This window comes from Ictidomys tridecemlineatus, chromosome 3, assembly GCF_052094955.1.
Source record: "Ictidomys tridecemlineatus isolate mIctTri1 chromosome 3, mIctTri1.hap1, whole genome shotgun sequence".
Taxonomy (NCBI): domain Eukaryota; kingdom Metazoa; phylum Chordata; class Mammalia; order Rodentia; family Sciuridae; genus Ictidomys; species Ictidomys tridecemlineatus.
The window spans coordinates 97,659,696-97,674,164 of NC_135479.1; the positions used below are offsets into that span (position 1 = coordinate 97,659,696).

At 39.9% G+C, this 14,469-nt stretch overlaps 1 long non-coding RNA gene across 1 annotated transcript; it reads right to left on the reverse strand.

The window, feature by feature from the left end:
* Positions 1-1,613: 1,613 nt before the first annotated feature.
* On the reverse strand, positions 1,614-7,208 carry LOC144376294 (uncharacterized). Its single transcript, XR_013436590.1, has 2 exons — positions 7,170-7,208; positions 1,614-4,209 (listed from the first exon to the last, which is right to left on the reverse strand). It is a non-coding gene; the product is annotated as an uncharacterized LOC144376294 (long non-coding RNA).
* Between the last annotated feature and the right edge of the window lie 7,261 nt (positions 7,209-14,469).

The following is a 14,469-nucleotide window of genomic DNA, read 5'->3' on the forward strand; positions in this document are numbered from 1 at the left end:
CAAAAATAAATAAATAAAGTTAGTTTCATTGCTTTGCAGGCAAAGGAGAAACACAGGAGACTTCTGTCCCAGAGGTGTGATTCTCTCCATCAGAGAGATCAGGGGATTTTTAAAGAGGTGATTCAAAGGATACATTCCTGATATTCCCTGTCCAGATTTGTAATTCACTTGTTAACTTGACAGGTAGTCATTTCCTAGATCTGCTGGTGCCAACTCTTAAATCTGAGTTACTTGATTGGAGTGCTAGGTGTGTGCTTAAGGACAGATAATTTTGCCTAGGATGGGAAAGAAAAGTAATCCTGTTTCCCTTGAGATTAAGAGAGGGTAGGGATGAGGGAGGAGAAGGGGGAGAGGAAGAGAAAGAAATATATATTTTTGATAAAGACCCTTTATCAAGTTGAGAGTATTCCTTACTGAGAGTTTTTATCAAGAATGGATATTGTGCTGGGCTTGGGGTCACACACCTGTAATCCTAGCAACTCAGGAGATGGAAGCAGGAGATTGCAAGTTCAGGGACAGCCTGGCCAATTTAGCAAGACCCTGTCTCAAAATAAAAAATAAAAAAAGGACTGGGGCTGTAGCTCCATAGTAGAGTGCTTCCAGGTTCGATCCCCAGAACTGAAAAATAAAATAAAATTTTAAAATACTAGGGACTTGGAAAGTAGCTCAGAGGTAGAGCACTTGTCTAGCATGCAAGAGGCCCTGGGTTCCATCCCCAGTGCCACACAAAAGAGATTGACCTTGTCCAACTCTGTTTCTGTAGCCACAGATAACTAAATAGTTTTGTTTTTCATTTTGTTAATGTGGTAAATAGGGTGATTGATATTTGACTATTAAACCAGGCCTACATTTTTGGGATAAACTTCAATACATCTTTTTTTTAAAAATTTTTTTAATTGTTGATGAACCTTTATTTTATGAGTTTATTTATTTATTTATATATTTAGATGCAGTGCTGAGAATTGAATCCAGAGCCTTCACATGCTAGGAAAGCACTCTACTCATTGAGCCACAACCCCAGCCCTCAACACATTTTGATATACTTTCATTTTTATATGTTGGACTTAATTTGCTAAAATTCTGGTTTTGAATTTTTGCATCTACAATTGTGTAAGTCAATTTTTTGTCACTGTGACAAAATACCTGACAAGAATAACTTTGAGGGGAAAAATTTATTTTGGCTTAGGGTTTCAGAGGGTCAGTCTATGTTGGGCCTGAGATAGGGATTTAAGATAAAGAAAGAGAAATAGGAAATCTTAAAGGATCAGGGGCTGGGGCTAGAGCTCAGTTGTAGAGCACTTGCCTAGCATGTGTGAGACACTGGGGTCGATTCTCTGCACCACCTATAAATAAATTAAATCATAAAGGTCCATTGACAACTAAAAAAAAAAAAAGAAACACCTATAAGCAGAAAGCATAGTTCTAAATCTTGAGCAAGAAGCCCTTGGCCCATGCCCTTTTAAAATGAGGAAAATACAGAACGGCAAGGGAAAACTGGCAGAATTGTGCAGTTCTACCTTGGATCCACCTCTGGTCAGCCCCTGGTATACCCTTCTATAAATATTGGATCCTCAGTGTTAGACCAGGACGCAAGAAAAGACCACTGACTCCAATTAAAATCAAATTAAAGCAAGCTTATTATTTCAACCGGCCGGGCTGCCTTTCCCTCCCAAAATAGCAGGAACAAGACAGCCACCCCACCTTTCCTACAGCCCAGCTTTATAGCCCAGAAAGTTACACAAAGGGGGGGTTACAGATAACAGAACTCTGACAAGCATCACACTAATGGTAGTTTACATTTTTTGCTGGCCCCAACATCAGAATTTATGAGGACCATTAGAGCCTCTGAGAGGGTCGTTGTCTGGCCAGGGAAGGCCCATATTTATGAGGTGTCACTAAAGTTTCAGAGAGGGCTGCTATCTGGTCAGAGAGCCAGGCATGGGTGAGTTCAAGGCACGGGCAGGCATTCCAAGCAGGTCCAGAATTTGCAGTAATTTATAGTAAAGCCGAAATTAGCTTTTCATGGCTTTGTGGCAAGATGGCTTCCAATTTTAATAAAAGATCAGGTTGGGTCTATCATTCCCCCCTTTTCTTATGTGTCCCTTTCAAATCTTTGATAGGGTAGGGGAAGAGCACTGAGGGAATTTTAATCCCTCAGGTAACAGTCTCCAAATTTTTAGAACTCACCCAAAACCAGTCTCCCTGATTTTATCTGACTTAATTAATTACTTATATTGATAATCTATTTATTTTTGGCTCCATTGTTGTAAGAAGAGAGGCGTCACTCATTTTGGCTTCTTCTGAGCTGAGAGAGGGTGACGTGAGGGGGCACAGCGTGAGGGACATGAGTTGCCTTTTAGAAGTCAGTTCGATTTGAAGTCTGGTTGGGGAACAACAGGTTGTAAAGTCATCTGGGAATGGTGCTTCTATGAGAGAAACAAAAACCATGAGTACTGAGTAAATGTTGCAGCAGCTGGAACGTGTCACTGTATAGAAGTTTCCTCACCAGGCTTTAACAGTTATCAGGACTGTAAGCATAACATTTAACTTTTAGTGTTACAGATGTCCTTCCCCATAAGATACAGTTTAATAATTTAATGTCATTTGATCTTGCAAAATTCTTTTACTAGTATGAGCTCTGTGTCTAGTAGAGAAACCTTAAAAATAAATAAATAGTAAATTCTGTTACTCAGGGCTGGATAATCATACTAGCAAACACGAAGCCTACCTGTGTAGGTTAGGAATAACTGTAGGCCTTAAACTAAAAACTTCTGTCTCTGGCAGCTCCTCTTGATAGTCTCTTTTTATAGTTATCAGGCATTTCTGTCTGAGAATCCTTCTTTGTAGTCTCCAGTCTTACTTATTTTGGGAGGCTAACATAAAGTGTATACCTTAAATAATAATAATTATTATTATTATTATCATCATTATTATTATTTAAAATGCCCAGGAATGGCTGTATTTTGGTTTTAACTGTCTTTGCTAAGTGTTTAAGATGAAGCAGTCAAACTGACTTTTGTTTCTATCTATTGTTAACAGTCAGCTGAGCTTTTATGGGAGTCATTCCTGGGGAAACTTCTCAGTTCTGCTAGTGCCATTTGCACTAGGATGGGTCTAGGTCTTGCTTGACCATGTGGCTTCCCTCGGAAGCACCAGGGATGTCTCCCTTCTCTGATGACTCTCCTCTTCATAGCAAATGCACTGATTGGCTTTCTGTTCTCCAGTGGTCTCATTAGTCTCCCTGATCGGGAGGTTATGTGGCCCAGAGTTGCAAAGCTCTTTAGAGAAGTCCCCTGTTCCCTGGATTCAGACTGACTCAGAGGGCAAGAGCCAAATATTGGTTTTTCTGGCCCTTTTAATTTAACTTTAATTTTAAAACTTAATCTTAAACATCCAGCAAATAAATTTTAACAGCCTTATATTAAGAGTACTGGGCTTTAATGTCTATAACTTTATAATTATTCTTCTTTTTATTAATTGGGATCTGTATTATCCTATCTGTCTTGTAGGTGATGGCTTATTATCTCAAACTAACCCATGTTGTGTTCTTAAAGCAACACTTCTGTAAAACACTAACAGGGAATCTTTAGATCACTTATAAGGAAATTACAAAATAAAATTAACAAGAGTAAAAACACTTAGTTCGTGTAACAGCTACCCTGAATTTTTGGCTGAGTTATACTTTATATCCCCTGTTTGAGATCCTAGTAATCTTGACAGAAAAAAAAACAAAAAAAAAACCCCAAACTTTTGAACATAACTTTAAATGAACTAAAATCTGGCCTACTGCTTTCATAGTCATTCTCACATGTAGTAAGATGGGACACAGAGCCTCATCTCAGGTAAGGCAGGGCTCTTTATAAATCTTAAGTGTTTTAGTTCTAAAGCTGATCTTTGTATTTTTAAATATCATTTTACAAAGTTTACATAAATTGTTTGAGGTAACATGAACATTAGCTAACACCATATGATATCACATTTAAAACATGAATTAAAGAAAGGCTGAAAGTTTTTAACCTTTACATAGATTAGGCTCTCATTAACTTAAAAATACATTTAAATTATTCCCCAATGTAAGAAGTAACAAAACTTTACATATCTTATTGATAACAGGTAAATAAATCCTCAATATATTTTTTACCATACAACTTCCGAACACCAGCTTGATATAATGCTCTTTCAAAGTTTCTACCTTACAGACTTGTATACCTGGAAGATATGAGCACATTAATAGCATCACAATTACATTGATGTTTCTACATTAACCAAGTTTAGCTTTTAAAGAAATGGCAGTACAGTGCTCTAAAATGACAGTTCTTATTTAACCATTTGTTTAATTTTTATGGTTGCTTGCTCTAGAAAAAATAAAACTTAATAAACACAATGCTATGGGTAAACTTATGTTTTACGAAGTTTTTGTCTCTTTAACACATGACTGATTTTTACAATCTTATACAGACTTTAGTACAAACTTATACAGACCTTAGTAAATCAATCAGATATCCAACAAAAGTACTCATGAGTAATCCCATATCAAATTTACTTTACTTATTTATCAAAATATTAGACAAATGTATTGAACAGTGTAAACCATTTTTTGTTGAAGGAAAAGTCATAGAACCAAGGCATATTAGACATTTTATAGACATTAATATTTTATGAGGTTTTTGAACACCTAGAAAAACTTGTAAGCTTAAATTTTAAAGACATTTATTTTTATCTGTTTATCCAATTTAAATTGAACCATTTAAATCACATGAATTAAAGATCTTTGGATCCATTTTTTTAAATTTGTTTTTATGAGCGCTCCTTATATATGTTAATTTGTATATCATATATATAATATACGGACATGTGTATATATAGACATACAACACATAACAAAAGTGTGCACATATAACAATAGTAAAGGCCTTAGTAGCTTTTCGCAGGTGAAATCTCCATTGCAATGTTTCAAAAACTCCACAGTTGGTCAAAGATAGGACTGATCAGAAAAACATTAACCTAGGTCTGTAGGGACAAAATCATGAGCTCAAAAAAATACAGAATCTAAGGAAAAAAACAAGAGTCCTAGTAAAAATGACTGGCCAGTAATTAGTAAATACCATACAATTTACTTTTTTTTTTTCCTTAGGTCTCAGATCAGTCTCCTACTGAGCTTGCAGGCTTCTTTCCTTTGCATTTCAACATAAGTCCTGGCTGAGGTCTGGAAAGAACAGGGAAAAACTGCTATTCTGAGCAGACACCTCAGGCCTAAGGCATTTTAACTATAACTCATAATTTTCAGGTTCGAATGTTGAAAATTATGATACAAGTTTAAGATACAATTCACAAAATTTTATATCTTTACAACTTGTTTTGTCAACAGATACCATACTATGATTTACTATCCTTGTCCAAATTAATGCACTGGTACACACAGTAACATTTTCCCAGGCTACCCAATTCAAAATTGGTGAAAAAAAGACTGAATGATTGGAAAGTTACTTGCCAACTTGGAAGTAGAGTTCTTTAGTTTTCCATCCTAAGTATTTAAGTTATCTGGCATGAATTATCTGAAATCATAAACTAAACAATTACCTAAACCCAACTTTTAACTGCAGCATTGTGCAATGCATCAAAAACCCATTCAGATACCAGATTGTTACAATAAAACATCATCTTTTAGACACACATTCAGCCAAGATCATTCCCAAGAAACAATTTATAATATCAACACACTATTGCACATGTCTTAAAGGGTCAGAAACAAAGACACAGGACAGACAGAGAGGAGCTCCAGACTATGGCTGACAGACAGAAACCTTTAAAACAGAGCAGATAAGAGAAAAATCTCCTACACCAGTGGCATCATAGATGTCCCCACAAGGGAACCAGATGTTTTCACAGAGGGGGAACCTGAAATATAAAATCAAGGGTCTCCATGGCGACTTTACTGCATTAAGTGTCTCCTTTTTCTTTTTCTCTTTTTTTTTTTTTTTTTTTTTTTTTTAAAACCTTCCCAGGAAGACATTTTTTTTTTTTTTTTTTTTTTTTTAAGAGAGAGTGAGAGAGAGGGGGACAGAGAGAGAGAGAGAGAATTTTAACATTTATTTATTTTTTCTTAGTTCTTGGCGGACACAACATCTTTGTTGGTATGTGGTGCTGCTGAGGATCGAACCCGGGCCGCACGCATGCTAGGCGAGCGCGCTACCGCTTGAGCCACATCCCCAGCCCCTCTTTTTCTCTTTTCAAGAAGATAGAGGTGGCATAATCCTTACAGTGCAGGGAAAGAAGGAGGGAATCCCTGAAGCAACAGGGCTTCAGCAGCTGCTGGGAGTCCCTCAGTCCCTCCTATTACTTACAGGATTCCACCCCAAGCACACTCCATCTCCTAACATTTCAGTAGTCAGCTCTCAAAAAGTTCGGGGGGGGGGTATCAAAATTTGTAACTGAAAGTTCGGTTCCTGACCTTAGAGCCAATTAATGCCAATTTAATAATGAGGACAGGGTTTTGAGAAAAAGAAAAAGGGAGTTTTATTGCTTTGCTAACAAAGGAGAAACACCGGGGACTCTGCCCAAAGGTTGTGACTCTCTTGATCTGGAGGGACAAGGGGTTTTAAAGGAGTCTCACTTGTTAACCTGGGAGATACTCAGTTCTTAGATCCCCAGCAGGCATTGCCCTCTGCAGTGGGTGTGCTCCAGCAGCCAGCCAGGGGCTTCTCTCCTCCTGCTTAACAAAGGGGGATAAAGTTCATCGCAGTTCCTTAAAACACAGTCCAAAGGGATGTCAGGCTTCCTTGCTTTATTACCCATATTCACGTTCAATATCCTTAAGTTTTCACCACAGAAATCACACAACAAAACACACAAAAACAAACAAAAACAAACAAACAAAAAACATATAGAACACAGAACAAAAACAAGAAAACAGAAACCCGGCACCGAAACAGAAAAACAGAGGAGCAATGCAACGTCTTGCTAAAGCTCCGGGGTAGGAGTGCGTGCTGCATGCCCATCGGCACCTCTCTACCCTTCCAGAGGAATTCCCTACAGAACAGAACAGAAAACAGAACGATTTCTCATTACTGTCCGGACAGGAGTATATGTGAGCCTCGCCAGGCCACCTCTCTGTCATCAGAAGAGATCTCCCTTAACCGGATATCAGATGTTATAAAGGCACCACTTACCTATGGAGGCCTCCTCCACCAGGTGCTTACTAATAGTTTTAGTGCAGCAGTTCACTGCAGGGTTCCGGGGACTGAGGGCTCACCCCAAGGCCTTGGAACGTCTCAAGTTGCGCACCCCCTAGAGTGGCTCTCCAGCCCGGAGCCCTGGAGAGAAGGCCGGCTTCAGAATTTCCAGCAGTCTGGTCTTGTGATCTGGTTGGGCAGGGTCATCTCGCTGGGGAACTCCAAAATGTTAGACCAGGAGGAAAGAAAAGACCACTGACTCCAATTAAAATCAAATTAAAGCAAGCTTATTATTTCAACCGGCCGGGCTGCCTTTCCCTCCCAAAACGGCGGGAACAAAACAGCCGCTCCACCTTTCCTACAGCCCAGCTTTATAGCCCAGAAAGTTACACAAAGGGGGGGGGTTACAGATAACAGAACTCTGACAAGCATCACACTAATGGTAGTTTACATTTTTTGCTGGCCCCGACATCAGAATTTATGAGGACCATTAGAGCCTCTGAGAGGGTCGTTGTCTGGCCAGGGAAGGCCCATATTTATGAGGTGTCACTAAAGTTTCAGAGAGGACTGCTATCTGGTCAGAGAGCCAGGCATGGGTGAGTTCAAGGCACGGGCAGGCATTCCAAGCAGGTTCAGAATTTGCAGTAATTTATAGTAAAGCCGAAATTAGCTTTTCATGGCTTTGTGGCAAGATGGCTTCCAATTTTAATAAAAGTTCAGGTTGGGTTTATCACTCAGTCCAAGTGAGGGGTGCTTCTCACTCTCAAGACAGCCCACACACTCCCTTGAATGTGTATCTGTTATGCTCGAATTCGGGACTCACCAGAGTACTTATATCCAAGATGGATATAAGCAGTGAAAGGGTAAAGTTTCTAAGCTGCAAAGCCTGAGTTAAAATGTAAAGGACTAGGTATTGTAAAGTTTCTGAACTGCACACAGAACCTGAAATTCCTGAGGCAGTTAAGACAATGGCCGGTACTGACCATTTAGTTGTTTAATAACCTGGACCCTGTGCAGCTTGGCACGTAGGCATCTCAGCGCCCAAACCAATCAGTTTCAATGTACCCCTCTCCTTAGGACTGACCTATCACCCCCGCCCGACCTGTTCCCACCAATGAATGGACTAATCATGTTTGAGAGTTGTTGTTCAATCCATTCACCATTCATTGAACATCCCAGACAACAGTATGATGCACATTCTTCTCAAGTACCTTTGTCAAAATCAGCTGGATTACAAGCCATGAAATAAGGCTCAAGATATTTAAAGGGTTCAAGTTGTATAAAATATATTCTATGATCACAGCAGAAATAAATTAGAAATGAATGACATATAGATATAGCTGGAAAATCTCCAAATCTTTGGAAATCAAAAGATAAATAATATTACCAGGGGTCAAGAACATCATTGACTTGGTTAATGATGCTGCTCAAAATAGATGCTGACTTTCTGTTCATTTGTTCTACTCATTGGTTAGAGAGAAGTGTTCACATCTCCAGCTGTAATTGTGACTTTTCTTATCAACTTTTGTTTGATTTATTTTGAACCTTTGTTATTAGCATCCTAAATGTTCAACATTGTTGTTGACCATGTTATCATCAAGAAATGATGTTCTTGACCCCTGGTAATATTATTTATTCTAATATCTACTTTATTCAATATTAAAATAGCAATGCCTGCTTTTTTTTTTTTTTTTGGATCCTGTTCTGGGTATGGAACATGCCATATGCTATGCAAACAAGCTACCTCCCCAACCCTCTTCATTTTGAGACAGGGTCTCACTAAATTGCTGAGACTGGCCTTGAATTTGTAGTCCTTTTGCTACAGTCTCCTAGGTGGCTACCACACCAGGCTGTGCTTTCTTGACTACTATTGGCTTAGTGTATCTTTTGCATTCCTTTAACTTGTTTGCATCTTTATGGTTAAAGTGTTTCTTATAGGCAGTATATAGTTGGGTCTTGTTTTCAACCTATCTGTCAATTTCTTTTAATTGGCATGTTAAGACCATTTATATTTAACATGATTACTGATATAATAAGGGTTATGTTTGTGCTCTGGAGACTGTTGAGGAAGTCAGCTGGGGCAATCAAAGTGCTCTCCTTTTTTTTTTTTTTTGTACCAGAGATTGAACTCAGGGGCACTCCATCACTAAGCCACATCCCCAGCCCTATTTTGCATTTTATTTAGAGAAAGGGTCTCACTGAGTTGCTTAGTGCCTCATCATTGCTGAGACTGGCTTTGAAATCTCGATCCTTCTGCTTCAGCCTCCAGAGCCACCGTACCAGGTATGCTCTCCTTTTTTATTTCCTTCCAGGGATTGCTGTCTTTTGTTGCCTATTGTTCAATACCTTGAAACCATTGTTCCATATATTTTGTCTGAATGTTAGGTAATAGCTAGCAATGAGCAGTGAAATGCAGGCAAGGTCACAAGTATTCTTTAAGGGTTCTTTTAGGATCTTCTTTAAATTACTCACAAAGTAAATGAGAAAGCAAAGTGTAGTAGTTAATTTGTAGAAAACAAACAGAAGCAAAGAAGCTAATGTGGAAGGCACATCAAGAGAAAGGATTCATGGGACTAATTCTTGACAGAATCCACTGAGGTTGGTATGAAGCTAGGAATTATGGCTAAAGGTGTCTCCTTTGTCTGGGAAGAAAGATTCCTTTAGTAGCACAGGTCACTAAGGTAACTTCTGACCAGCAATTGACCCCAGTACCCACACTAACATGGGTTGACTTGTAGAAGAAGTTCCCTAAGTAGGATGGCCACCCTGACAGTTCCAGAGAGGACCAACTAAAGTCGAAAATTCCACCACCCAAGGTGAAGAGGGAGATAAACAAAGAGCAAAGAGTACAGAAGGTGTCCCCAGTTCTCCTGGTAAACATTGTAAAGGTAAAATTTCTAAGCTGATTCTAAGCTGCAAAAGCCTGAGTTAAAGTGTAAAAGACTGGGCATTGTAAAGTCTCTAAATTGCAAGGCCTGGGCTAAAGAGTAAAAGACCAGGTATTGTTAAAATTCCTCTGCTATCCCCGGAACCTATAATCCCTGTAGCTGTTAGGACAATACCTGAACTGCCCAGTAAATATTTCTCCTGGTTCCCTGGTTGTTTAATAGCTAAGGGCTCCAAGTAGCTCGGCACGTAAGCATCCAGGTCCCAAAACCAATCACTTTAAATGTATACCCCACTTAGGAGTGACCAATCACCCCTGCCCAGACTGTTCCCGCCAATGAATGTACTAATCCTGTCTCAGAGTTGTTGTTCAATTTTCCCCGCGCCTCATGATGATTTGTTCTGATGTATGCAAAGCCCCCCCGCCCCCTCTCCAAAAAGTGTACTTAAGCTCTGCTTGACCTCTGCTCTGGGCTCTGGGCTGCTCTATTTTCCTGAGTGAGCCTGGAACCTCGGCATGCTGAATTAATAAATCCCCTTTTGCCAATTGCATAGAGCCAGTCTCTTGTGTGGTCTCTTTCTCCAACGCTCCGCCGGACCCTTACTGTCGGGAACTAGAAGGACATTCTCCTTCAAAGATTAGCCTGACAGCCCCCTGGGAGACATTCTGCCCTAAAGGCATCCTGCAGCTACCTATCTCCCTGGAACACCCTGATCATCAGACATCTTGCAGCTGGCAGTTTTACCCACCCACATCCAGCAATTGCGAAGAGCTTCCCCATCCCCAGCATATAAATACCCCTGTGTGAACAATAAAAGTTTGCAGCTTGATCAGAACTTTTATCTTGCTGTCACCTTTCGTGTCTCTTGTCCCTTCATTCCTCCCCATCTAGGTTCGCTGCCCACGTTGATGTGTCCTGCCGGACGGGACACCTTACAACATCAAACAGTAATAAAATTGGGGACCCCTTGTCTCTGGGTCCTAATCCGCTTGGAGATGGCCCCCTTAAGATGCTTTTTGCATAAGCTTCACTTTTCTTTTTACTTTATTTTCCCCTCAATTTCACTTCTAATAAAGTTCTCTTGCATGACTTTTGGTGTCTGACTTTAAATATTCTGTCATGGGAACACAAGAGCCAAGGTTTGGAGTTTCAGCTCCCTGCTTTCCTGTGACATGAGTTGGTTGTTTTAGCCAGGAGGGTAAATCCAGTCCCTGTTATTACATTTTCACAGAAGTCTGGAAATCTCTTTTAATAGTTAATTGAGCCGGGTGTGGTGGCGCACGCCTGTAATTCCAGCGACTAGGGAGGCTGAGATAGAAGGCTCACAAGTTCAAAGCCAGCCTCAGCATCTTAGCAAGCCACTTGCAACTCAGTAAGACCCTGTCTCTAAATAAAATATGAAAAAGGGCTGGGGATATAGTTCAGTGCTTGAGCACCCCTGAGTTTCCCCAGTACCAAAAAAAGAAAAAGAATGATTTGAAACATTTTAAATGTATAAGTTTCTCCTTCCCTTACCTGCCATGTAGATATTTTTTTAGGACTGAGATTCATAGTTATTGATCATAAAGAAGCCAGAAGATTATAAGTGGGTTAGTCATTTATATATTACTTAAGTAATTTTTTCCTTAGTCATGAAAACAGTTCAACTATGTAGATAAATTTAAAAGTGAGAATTGGGATGAATTCAGAACAATTCAAGTTAGGCAGCATACAATAGTAATGCTGTGTGTGTGTGTGTGTGTGTGTGTGTGTGTGTGATGCTGGAGATTGAACCAGGGCATTGTGCATGCTAGACAAGTACTCTACTACATTCCCAGTCCAATGGAGTTACTCATAAAGGTAGCCATGGGATGCTAACATTTTTCGAGATACATTTAATAAATCCCACAGATAAAACTTTTACAAGACTCTTCAGATTTGTACCATATCATAAAATATTTATTTCAGATATAACTCATAGTAATTTTATTTCATCTTTCAAAATGCTTAACATTTTCAATCTCCCATTAACCAAAAATAAGTTAACATCTTTTCAACTTACGAAAGCATCATCATGAATTACTCCGAGGTGATTGTCTTTAAATGCAAGTGTATATTGGTCGCACCAATCATCAAACACAAACAATTAATGCAAAAAGTGTTGGGTGTGCTGGATCACCCCAACTAGCATTTAATGCACATTAATTAAACATTATAAGCAAATCACATAATCCTGTGGCAATTAAACACTACCAGCAAATAACAATCCTAGGGCAACACGAGCCCCAAAGTACCTCTAATGCCACGTGGCTTTTTTAGCCAAAAAGCAAGTGTTATCATTGTCCAGTGGTTCTCTCCAGTCAACGGGTAGACGTCAGGGAATGGTGGAGTCGACCTGGGGACATACAGTAAGGGCTCCAGTCTCACTGATGTCCTTGGAGGGAAGCTCTCTGATGTGGCAGGACAAGTGGTTTATATGCAGTTCCCAGTTGGTGCTCATTGTTATCACTCTCCAGAATTGTTCTGTCTGTATATAGATGATGGTCCTTATCAATTGCATCCAGCCATGACTAAGCCTGCCTGTGGCTGCTGTTCTTTACAGCCAGCAATTGTGAGTCCCAGCATGTCCCAACATGTCTATGGCAGATGATCCTTACAGAAAGATATTAGATATTAACTTAAAATGTGGAAGGACATATGTGATTTTTCAAAATTCTTTTAGGGGAGTCTATAAGTTTTTTATTGAAGATAACCACAGATCTCACCTCTGCTGAAAGCCTTTTGAATGGCTCCCCACTGCTCTCAGGGTGAACTCCAGACATCTGACAGCGCTCATTGGGTACTTGGATCCACTGTCCCTGTTTGCCCTGAAGCCTGCTCTATTACCAGTGCCCCCTCACTCCAGCTTCTAGCCACTTTACACTACTTTGGTTCCTTAATTGTGATATGTTCTCTTGACTCAGGTCTTTTGCCATAAATACTTTGTCTCTGGGACACATTTATTTGCCTTCCCACAACCCCAACTTCTTGGGTTACATGTCTCTTCCCTCTCTGTGCTCCCATAGTCTTTCCCCAGCGTTTTTGTTCATCAGTGTCTGCTGCTGTGTTCACTTGTCTCTGGCCACAGACAGACCCTGGAAACAGTGCTCTATCACTCCAGCAGCAATAAGCAAAATCAGAACCCAGATGCCCATTTCTAAATACTACTCTCTAGTAAGAGAAACCAGGGCTTCTTGGAGAAATGGCAGAATCAAAGACCAAGTCAGGGACAAAGTGACCAAGGGAAGATCTGTTGTACCAGGAAGTAAGAAAATGCCAAAAAATGATGGGGATATGTCAAAGGACACAGAAGTCAGCTGAAAAGAGTTTTTTGCTGATCAAATCTGAGATAATATAACAAGATAAACAGTAATTAATATCCACTGAATTCATTAGGAATCCATTAGTTTGTAAGGGACCGGCGAAACGTCGGAGGAAGAGACCGCCAAAAGACTGACTTCATGCAATAAGCAGAAGGGGATTTTTATTGTGGATCCGATTCAGCACGCTGAGGCTCCAGGCTCACTCAGGAAGGGAGAGCAGCCCAGAGCCCAGAGCAGGGGTTGAACAGGGCTGGCTGGAGTGATAGGTCTTTCCTAAGGAGGGGGTTACATTTAAACTGATTGGTTCGGGCCCTGAATGTCTACGTGACAAGCAGCACAGGGTCTTGAATGCTTACGTGAGGAGTTACACAGGATCCCAGGCCATAAATCAACTAAATGGCCAGTAGGGACTTGTCTTAACTGCCTCAGGAATTTAACCCATGCTTTGCAGTTTAGAAGCAGGTTTACAATGCCTGGTCCTTTACATTTTAACTCAGGCTTTGCAGCTTAGAAACTTCACCCTTTCAGTTTATGTCCACATAAATAAATGAATGATTAAAAGGAGTGAAAGCTTTTTCTTATACTGGAATGTCAGCTAACAAAGACAGAGAGAATAAATGAGCTAGAGAATCATCATTTTGCAACCATCACAAAAAAAGTTTGGGGCTGGAGTATAGAACACCAGCCCAGCAAGAACAAGACCCTGGGTTCAGTTGCCAGCACCTCAAAAACTTAAATGAAAACAATACATTTAGGCCAGCACAGTGGCACACACTTATAATCCCAGCTACCCAAGGGCTGAGGCAGGAGGATAACAAGTTCATGACCAATTTAGTAAGACTTTGCCTCAAAATAAAATAAAAAAGATTGGGGCTGTAGCTCAGTGGTAGAGTGCTTGCCTAATGTGATCGAGACCCTGGATTCAATCCCCAGCACTGAAAATGATAATAATAATAATAAATTAGGAAAAAAATAATAATAAATTAGGAAAAAAATAATAATAAATTCAGGCAAGAACATCAATGAAATTAGTAAACTGGTAAAATAAGTGAATGAAAGTGGGATGAG